This window comes from Sceloporus undulatus, chromosome 3 (assembly GCF_019175285.1).
Source record: "Sceloporus undulatus isolate JIND9_A2432 ecotype Alabama chromosome 3, SceUnd_v1.1, whole genome shotgun sequence".
Lineage (NCBI taxonomy): Eukaryota > Metazoa > Chordata > Lepidosauria > Squamata > Phrynosomatidae > Sceloporus > Sceloporus undulatus.
Window position 1 is genome coordinate 238,306,863 of NC_056524.1, and position 10,704 is coordinate 238,317,566.

General features: G+C 45.0%; 1 protein-coding gene across 1 annotated transcript in view; it reads right to left on the reverse strand.

The window, feature by feature from the left end:
- Nucleotides 1–10,704, reverse strand: part of PLSCR1 (phospholipid scramblase 1) — a 40,271-nt gene that overhangs the window by 28,998 nt on the left and 569 nt on the right. The gene's annotated exons all lie outside the window — the stretch shown is intronic.

The window sequence follows — 10,704 nt, forward strand, 5'->3', positions numbered from 1 at the left end:
TGTGAGCCCAACCATGGAGATGGTACATTTGATTCTTCTGCCCTAGATGTGCCTATTACAATTTATCCCTGCGGGAATTCATTTTGTTATTTTGCAGAACAGTTCTCCAATCTATCTGGTAATTCCAGTCCTGTCCTTTAGGGTATTCACTTCCCCCCACATTGGTTTCACCTGCAAATTGATAGCATGCCTTCTATTCTCTCATCTAAGTCATTTATAAGATGTCTATCAATACAGGCCCAGAATAGAATCGTGAGGCACTCCACTGGTCACTTCTCTCCAGGAGGAAGAGGGGGCCTTTATGGTAATCTCTGATTTGATTATCCTCCCTTTACAGATCCACCAATTGTAACCCTATCTAGGCCACACTTCACCAGCTTGCCTGCCAAGAGTATCAGGGGGACTTGCCCAAAACCCTTACTGAAATCAAGATATACTACATTCACAGACTTCCCCAATTTACCAAGCTTGTTGTTCTATCAAAAGGGGAGAAGATTTAGTTTTCATACTTGTTTTGAAAACTGCATGTTGGCCTCTTAATACTATGCCCCAGCATCCTTTCTAATACACACTAGACTGATTGTTTAATTATGTCTTCAGAATCTTCCTGGTATCAACAAGAAAATGACTGGTCACAGTAGTTGCTTTGGTCCTCTCCCCCCACCCACTTTTGAAGATAAAAACAACATCTTTCTTCAATCTGCTGCCCCCCCCCCCTGTTCTCTGAGAATTCTCAAAAATAATTGAGTTGTGTGAGATTACATCTGCAAGTTCCTTTGTTGTTCTTGGATGCAGCTCATCAAGCCGCGGAAACATGAATTCATTTCAGTCAGGTAGGTCTTCATTTACTACCTCTTTACCTATCAGGGCTTATTCCCCTTACTGCATGATTTATCCTGTTTTCATCATCTTCTCATCACATAGCACTGTTTTCCTTTGGTGAGGACTGAGGCAAAGGTATTGAACAGTCCGCCTTCTTTCTGTTCTCGTTAGCATGTCACCATCTTCTCTATGCAGCCTAGGTTCCCTTGAATCATAGAATCATAGAGTTGCGAAGAGACCACTAGGGCCATCCAGTCCAACCCCCCTGCCATGCAGGAAAATCCAAACAAAAATCCCTGACAGATGGCATCCAGCCTCTGTTTAAAGACCTCCAAGGAAGAGACTCCTTCCTTGTTCTTCCTCTTGTTCATTCCTTCTTTTCCTTCTCTGCATGTAAATGATAGAAGTGAAAGCCAGTCTCTGCCTGAGTGTCAAGTTCAAAACAAATGAAACAAACGCAGTCTGACACTTCCGTCAGGACCTGATGAACACTGACATCATCTACCTACACAAGGATGTGAGGACAGCTGGTCCCTCACAAAAATATGCCCCATATCTGTAGTATATTTGCATAATAATTCTCTTTCAATTCTTTTTCACAATTGATGCAGAATAGATATGGTCTTCCTGTTCCCTTCTGCCTAAACATTACTGAATAATATTGTATCTGTTGTCTCATGATATGTCCCCAACCACAGCCTTAGTTTAGGATTCTAGTGACAGTTTTCTGTTCAGTTTTCTGATTTTCTGTTTTTGGATTTGTCTCTTGTCAGTTCTTGATATCCACAGAAAGCTCTTCCAACACCACATAGTGATGAGTTCATTTCTTGTTGTCAGGTTTCTTCACCGTGCAGTGTTTAACCATGGTATGGACAATTCTGCACAGGTATTTATGTTCTTTTTGTCTAGGGCTTCAAAATATCTAGAAATTTTGCTTCTCTAGGATAGGAAAGCATGATCTTTGGTCTTGTTTTTTATGCTCTGCCACAAGCATAGACAAGGTTCTAAAGATAAGCTATAAGATATATCTTTCCAACAGTGGTTTTTTGCTTACTTTGCCTTCTCTTGCACTTCTTCACCTCTTCCCCAATGGAAGGAAAAATAACTATATCAGCTCAAGGGCTAATTGTTTCCCAAGTCACAGCAGGGTGGTTGGGTTGGATTTGTGGATCCAAAGTGGGGAGTAAATCTTCACTTTACATTCTTCAATGCCAAGAATGAAGTATTTCAAGAGCTTTCTCCCTGCTAGCCGAGTTCTTGAGAGATTTCGCACATATTAGTACTGGCCAGTTGATTTTTTTTTTTTTTTTAGTTTTTCTTTGTTATTATTCTGAGGAAAATACCTTACACGTAAACTGCACCTTGATTACGATCAGTGTATACTGCTCTTGAATACATTTCAACTGTTGATCCTTTCTTGATTGGAACAATTGGGTACACATCACACATTATGTTTTTGTTGTTTTCTTTCTGGTTGAAAACAAATGTCCAATGAAAGAAAAGAACATGAGTCACAAGAGAAAACAGCACACCAGAAAAACTGTAGGACTCATAGCCTCAGAGAAACTACAAACTAGTTACAGTATTTAAGCATTATTAAGAGTGGTGAATGAGAATATTAAAACCATAATTACGCATAGAATATGTTTATGGGTGAACCTAGACGTATTGTAATTTGCATCTTTAGTCTTTTAAAAAATTGAAAACCACAAAAACCACAGAACCACAATGAAGCCATTCCACCCATTGCACAGTGGAAGCATGCCATAATTGGATGTCAGTCTTAACCCTGTGCCTAACAGAAAGAACAAACGGATGGAGCCAGTGTGAAGCTGTTTTAACAAGGCCGTGTATAGTCTCTGTAATCTGCCCAGTTAACAGTCTGGCTGCAGCTCCTTGCAACCAGCTGTATGTTTCTGAACCTCTTCAACGGCAGCCCACGTAGAGATGTGTTGCAGTAAGTAGTCTAGATGGCAGAGTAATTAAGGCATTTACTCTCTGGCCAGACCCATCTTTCGAGGAAAAGGCCTAGCTGGCACACAAACTTTAATCGCCTGCAAAATCACTTTAGCCACCACAGAACCTAAGCCTCCTGTTCAATGTTGATACGTGTACCCCCAACTGTGAACCTGTGCTTTCAGTTTGAATTGTAACTCTATCTAACACAGCGCGAAATCTAGTTATCTCCCACCTTTAAACTGATGTTAATTTATTCATAGAATACAATCAGGCATTGTATAATATGTATTCAGAATAATATTTTTGAACTTAGGCTACTGCTTTACTAATTAATTTAATAGGTTTGAAATCTGCTTTGATATTTTTTTTTAAAAAATCTAGTTTAAATAAATTGCTTTATTTGTAAAACAGCTGGTTTTTTAAACAAGTATGGTGTCTCAATAGAACAATTACCGCAGGGTCGGCAACCTCTGGACGCGGGCCGGATGCGGCCGCGAAGGCTGGCCGCCGCCCCCAGCTGCTCCTGCCGCTGCCGCCCGCCGCGGCAGCCGCCCGTCGTGGCTTTTCGCCGCTCTGGGCCGCGCAGTTTGGGGGGCAAAATGGCGGCCCATAGCGGCTCTGGGGCTTGGGCGCCGCCATTTTGCCACCAAAATGGCGGCGCCCAGAGCGGCCGCCGCGGCACCAGCGGCAACGGCGGCGGGCCTCTTAGGGGGCCCGCTACCATCTCTGGGCCCTCCAGGAGGGTCCCAGGGTGGCAGGGGGCCTGGGAGGCCCGCTGATGTCTCTGGGACCCTAGGCGGGCTCCCAGGGCGGCAGGGGGCCTCTGCAGGGCCCTCTGCCCATCCCTGGGGCCCTGCAGGAGGGCTCCCAGGGCGGCAGGGGGCCTTGCAGGGCCCGCTGCCCATCTCTGGGCGCCCTGCAGGAGGCTCCCAGGGCGGCAGGGGGCCTCTGCGGGGCCCGCTGCCGTCTCTGGGGCCCTCCAGGCGGGCTACCATGGGCGGGGCCTTGGAAGGCCCGGGTGCCGTCACTGGGGGCCTCCAGCACTGGCAGCCCCCCCCAGCCTTTTTTCTTGGTCTCTGACGGGGCCTAGGGCCCCGTCAGGGCCAGCAAAAAATGGGGAGGCCTGGCCCCGGAGGTGGAAGCTCCGCCCCGGCATGCGCCCCGCCCCTGAAGTGGAAGCTCCACCCCCCAGACACAACCCAGCCCCGGCGGGTGGAAGCCCACCCCCGGCATGTGGCCCTGCCCCAGAGGGTGGAAGCTCCACCCCTGGCTGTGGCCTGCCCCGGAGGGTTCGAAGCTCCACCCCCAGCTTTGGCCCCCCAGTCGCCTGAGGGACAGCAACCGGCCCGGCTCAAAAAGGTGCCTACCCCGAATTACAGCATGAACCACTGTAGCCAAGTTTCACTTTCTATGAGGGCTGTCATTAATTTGTAGTGTTATGATTATCATGCATTCCAGTGTACAGTGGTGCCTCGGGTTACGAAATTAATTCGTTCCGCGGCCGCTTTCGTAACCCGAAAAGCCTTCGTAAGCCGAATTGCCATAGGCGCTAATGGGGAAAGCCGCCGTTTCGTGCGAAAAAGCGCCGAAAAGCACCAAATTTTCTTCGTAACCCGAAAAAAAGCATTCGTAACCCGGAACAATTATTTCCAATGGGATTTTTCGTATCCCGAAATTTCGTAACCTGGGTATTTCGTATCCCGAGAGTACCACTGTATTATTTTGCACCTACACCATGCCCTCCATCTTTTCAAGCCCCAAACCAGCAATGTGTGGTCAAGCAAGAACAGAGTGTGGTCCTGATGGCAAAACCATTAAAGGAGAACAGACAAGTTAGCAGAAACTACAGCATATTGGTTTTGCCTGAGTCTACAGGAAAGCAGTGTTTACATAATTCATCTTTGGTGAGGGACGTTTTCCATAGCGAGTCTAAAATTAGCAGTAGTCAGACCTCTGCTAAAAAAAACCCTCCTTAGACCCCCTGATAAAAATAACTATCGACCCGTCTCGTTGTTGCCTTTTTTGTGGGAAGGTGTCGAGAGAGCAGTGCTTTCCAGCTTCAAGCAATCTTGGATGAAACGGATTTCTAGACCCATTTCAAACTGGCTTCCGGGCGGGCTTGGAGTTGAGACTGCCATGGTCGCCTAGTTGATGATCTCCGTCTGGGCATGGAAGGAGGGTCTGTCCCTGTTAGTGCTTTGGACATCTCAGCGGCTTTCGATACCATCGACCATGGTATCCTTCTGGAACACCTGAGGGAGTTGGGTTTCGGGGGCACTGCGCTCCAGTGGTTCCGTTCCTACCTCTCGGGTAGATTCCAGATGGTGCGCTGGGGGACTCTTGCTCCGATAGGAGGGAACTCACATCTGGTGTCCCTCAAGGAGCCATTTTGCCCCCATGCTATTTAACATTTACATGAAACCGCTGGGAGATCATCCGCGAGATACGGGGCGTGTGTTATCATACGCTGATGACACTCAAATATGCTTCACTGGTGTCTCCGACTGATGCAGTGACTAGGGATGGCATCTCTCCTCTACCTGCCTGCTTGGAGTCGGTAATGGTGGATGAGGGAAAACACAACTCAGTCTGAATCCAGAGAAAACAGAAGTACTAGTGATAGGCTCCCCGGGCCCAGGTAGTGAAAATTTGTCCACCTGTCCTGATGGGGTCATTCCCCCCTGAAGCACTCAGTTCGCAACTTGGGGAGTGCTTCGGACTCGTCGCCATCCAAGTGGATGCAACGGTCAGAGCACCTGTATCAGCTTCAGCTGATACGCCAGCTGCGACCCTACCTGGGCTGGGGGGACCTTGAAACTGTGGTACATGCTCTGTAACCTCTCGATTGGATTTCTGTAATGCACTCTACATGGGGCAACCCTTGTACCATACCCGGAAGCTTCAATTGGTGCAGATATGGCCGTGAGATTGGTCGCTGGTTGTTCCAGCGGACCACATAACACCCATCCTGCAGATCTCCATTGGCTGCCTATTCGCTTCTGGGAGCTACAAGGTGTTGGTAATTTCCTATAAAGCCCTAAATGGCTTGGGCCCAGGTTACTTGGAGTACCGCCTCTCCCCCCTACAATCTGCCCTGCACACTCAGGTCAGCTGGGAAGAATCTGCTAAGGGTTCTGACTGCGAGATAGCGTCAACCTTGCAAAGGGCCCTTCTATCTCGGCCCCCAAAATTTGGAACACCCTCTTGATGAGCTCCGCCCCACCACCTCCCTGGATCTCTTTAAAAAGAAACTTAAGACCTTCTTTTTCCACCAAGCTTTCCCCCATGTGCCCTGATATTTATGGTTCCCCCCCCCGATATGTATTTGCATCATTAACATCAACTCAGCTGGCTTTGATTTGGTTATATGAGTTTTTTAAAAATTGTAATTGGTAATTTGTTTTATGTTCTATTTTTACTGTATGTACATATTGTATTTTTAACATTTATATTGTATTCTCTGTATTTTTGTGCACCGCCTTTGATCAATGTGGAAAAGCGGTATTAATAAATTTATTATTATTTATTATTATTATATTATTATTATTATCTCCTCTTTCTTCTAACCCTTTTTGTTGAGTGCAAAAGCAGACTAACTGCGTGCAAATATTTTTGCATTTTGGACTCAGTTTGCAGTAACTGAAGTAAGCTGTGGGGGGGGAAGAGGGGAAGGGGGAAAAGGGGAGGGAAACTGGGTCTTTTAAAAACAGCTGAAAAACTGAGATGACAGATTAATCAGAACTGTCCCTGCCAAATGAGGAGAGTTGGAAAGTACACTGCAGCACTGCTGGAAACTTTATTTTGCACTCTCTATTTCCCCCTTAAAGTAAGCTTCACATCTCTAAACTCCTGACTCCATGATGACAGATGCTTGAATTGGGAGCTCTTCCCTTTCCAGCTATTTTTAACTGAGGTAGGTAAACTATGACCCTCCAGATATAGTTGAAATCCGGCTCCAATCAACCTTAACTTGCACGTACTGCAGCGAAGGATGATGGAAGTTATAGTTCAATCATATCTGTGGAGCCACAGAGACACAGATCCTTCCTCCCTCTGGCTGGCACTGATAACATTTTATGTTGAAACTGACTACGAAATCCTTCCGTAATGTTGTTTGCTTGGGAAAGATCAGGGTAGGTCACGTGGTATGGCTACAGCTTCAAGAGGGCTGCTGAACATAGTTCCATGAAGACGTCACAAGGAAAAATTCCTGTTTTGAGCAAAGAAGAACAATTACTGTAAACTTGTGCTACCAGTAAATGTAGACTTTCACTCAAAAGGGCACAGGTCACTTTCACAAGGCTGAAGTTTATTCTATCCAAAATGCTTTCTAATAAAGAACCAGCTCAACAGCAGAGAAACTGATAGTCATCTCTATACAAACATTTTGTAATTCATACAGTGAAGTCTTTGAAGAAATGGAAAAAAAAGTCTGATAGCTTTCCATTGTCTAAAATACAGATATTCACTAGAATGTTGTTTATATTAAGTTAACATTAATTAAACCCACAAATGCATAAATTCAAAAATTACATAGGATGAGAGCCAGTGTAGTGTAGCTGTTTGGGTGCTGGACTAGGACTATGTAGACCAGGGTACAAATCCTCACTTAGCCATGGAAACCCATTGGGTGTCCTTGGGTAAATCACATTCTTTCAGCCTCAGAGGAAGGCAATGGTGTATCCACTTGGAACAAATTTGCCAGTAAACCCCCAAAATTTGGGAATGACTTGAAGGCACACCACAGCAATAGGACCCAGCCCACAAACTAGACAATTCCTACAACAAATCTAAAATGAGAAATCCCTGATAAAGTACTATATTCACAATACAAATTAACTGCACAGAGAAACTAGAGACTTGCTTATTCTCCCAACCACATATAGGTAGATATGTTTTTAAAGTAAAGTGAATAAAGAAAAACATATCAAAATGGCCATGCTGCTTAGGGAATTTTGGGAATGGTGGTCCAAAAACCCAGCACTGTGTAGTGGTTTGAGTGTTTGAATTCCCACTTGGATCTGAATTGCCACATGGCCAACCTACTGGGTGACTTTGGGCAAGTTACACTCTCTCAGCCTCACAGGAAGGAAAAAGCAAATGTCATCTGAACAAACTCTGACAAGAAATTCCCATTATAGGTTCACTTTAGGATTGCCTCAAGTCAGAAATGTTAAAGTCCAAAAGGGGGAAGACTTCATCTAGTCTACAAAAGCTTATGCTGCAACCTTCTTCTGCACAGTCAGTCTCAAAGGTGCTACAAGATCCTTTCACAAGTCCTATAAAGAAATATTTCCAGGCAATACATAAGAAAACAGAACTGACCGAAACTATTTCCTATATTGTGCAAAGAACCAAGCAACAGTGAGGAAAGATGTATGTCAAAATTGTCTGTTCTCTCCTTCCCTGTTGAACTCTTTCCTCTTCTTGGGAGTGTCCTACCATTTATGAAGCAGCCCTTATCCAACTCATTTGCATTGAGAGAAGGGAAAAAAAGTTCACACAGTCACACAGTATCAGTTGTCACTGTCCCCACCACAACCCTAGGTCCTAAGACCAGAAGATATTGACTTACTTGCTGTACCAAAGATGTGCAAATATATGACCAAGAATAACATCTGTTATTTTGATCATTTGGAAGGGGAAAGACATTTCTGTATAAAGAATTAACACTTTTGGATTGCAAAATAAAGGATCCTCATGGAAGGACAGTATTCTCCTCTCCTTGCCCCTCAACAGACAATCACATGTACATTCCTTCTGACAAATTCCTGGGCCACACCTGCCCATATCTCACCTGAACCACTCCTACTTTCTCTGATATTTTCCATTGCCAAACCTTAGGGTACATCTACACTGCAGAAATAATTCGGTTTGACACTGCTTTAACTGCCATGACTCCATGTGATGAAATTCTGGGAATGATAACTTGTTGTGACACTAGAGCCACAAACTACAAAGTGGTGTCAAACCGGTTTATTCCTGCATTGTGGATGCAACCTGAGTACTCTTGCATCAGGAAATGGCAATGGGGGCCCTCCAGATGGTTTCAACTGCAGTACCCACAATTCCTCAGTGCTACCTATGTTAGCTAGGCCTTAACTGGAGTTGCAGTCTAATAACATCAGAAGGACACATGAACCTATCACTCTGCTGCCAAAATTTTTCACCTGCCATTTTCATGTGATGCTCTTCTATAAATCTTTAACTGTTTTCCTATCTGACTCTTGTTAAGTCCTCATCTTCAAAGCCCTTCACAGTCTTGTCTATGTTTCTGTTTTGTTTAGCAAAACAGCCTTGTTGTTGTACTCATATTCAACTGTTGTTGTTGTGTGCCTTCACGTCATTTCTGACTTACGACGACCCTAAAACAAACCTACCGTAGGCAGGGTGACCAGATATCCTCGTTTTTCCTGGACATATCCTACATTTCAACCTTCTGTCCAAGAGAAATTCCAAAATGTCTTCCATTTTGAGCATGACTATGAAGCATGGATTTATATTTACATAAGTATTTTTAAAAGCTTTTATTGGGGAATCATCTACATTTTGTGGTGCCTTGTCCTCCTTTGAGGTTATGACATCTAGTCAACCTGGTTGTAGGGTTCTCTGGACAAGGATTGTTCAGAGGGGGGTTGCCATTGCTTTTTTGAGGCTGAGAGAGTGTGACCAGTAAGGTGCTAAATGTGTTGTCTGCAATGGGAAATGCATTCCAGATGTTCTCAGCTACAAAGACCATGATGGCTGGTGGCATTAAACAGAAACCTTTGTGACTGGAACTGATTCTTTGTTTAATGCTCTCTATTAATCTCTCTCATTTCCTGATCCACATCCTCTTGTATTCTGAACAGTGCCAATGTGCCTTAGTTAATAAATAATAATGACCTCCACATATGATTTCAAAAGATGACCTAAACAGCTTTTATTTTTTCAGGTGACTATTTGAATTTGCTGGGGAAGCAGGTAACAGAAGACTAAGGCTGCATCCGCACTGCTGAAATAATCCAGTTCGACACCACTTTAACTGCCATGGCTCCACGATATGAGATGATGGGATCTCTAGTTCAGTGGGGCACCAAAGCTCTCTGACAGAGAAGGCTAAATGTTCCTACTTCCTACAGTTCCCAGATTCCCACAGCATTTGATTATATTTATATTAATGTTTTTAGTTTTTATTGGGTAGTGTCCAACACACACACACACACACACACACACACACACACAAAACCCCTACCGTTCCCAGACTCCCATAACATCCCATAGTAAACAAAGTACAGTTCCCAGCATCCCATAGCATTGAGCCATGGCAGTTAATGCGGTGTCAAAACGGATTATTCCTGCAGTGCAGATGAAGCGAAAGATGAGGCTGCACCATCTTTCGCCCAGTTCCTCTCCAAGGTGCTACAAGATCCCTTGACACACTGTTATTCCAGGCAGCTATGGCTCCACTTTGGTGGTTTGAGTGCTGGAGTAGGACTTTTGGTGACCAGGGTTCAAATCCCAGCTTGGCCATGGAAACCCACTGGGTGACCTTGGGCCAGTCACACTCTCTCAGCCTCAAAGGATGCCCAAGGCAAACCCCCTCTACAGAAACTTGCCAAGTAAACCCCATGATAGGTTCACTTTAGGGTCACAGTAAGCCAGAAACGGCTTGGAGGCACACAAGAGCAACAACAGGTTCCAAATGGAGCACCTTCAAGGCACACGACAGCCACAAATGAGCGGAACAAGTTGAAGGCACACAACAACAACAACAACAACAACAACAGGCTCTGAGTGGAACACTGAAGGCATACAACCACCACCAATGGCTCTGAATGCAACACCTTGAAGCTACACAACCACAACAGGCTCTGAATGGAACACCTTGAAGGCACGCAACAACCACAACAACAGGCTCTGAATGCAACACCTTGAGGGCAT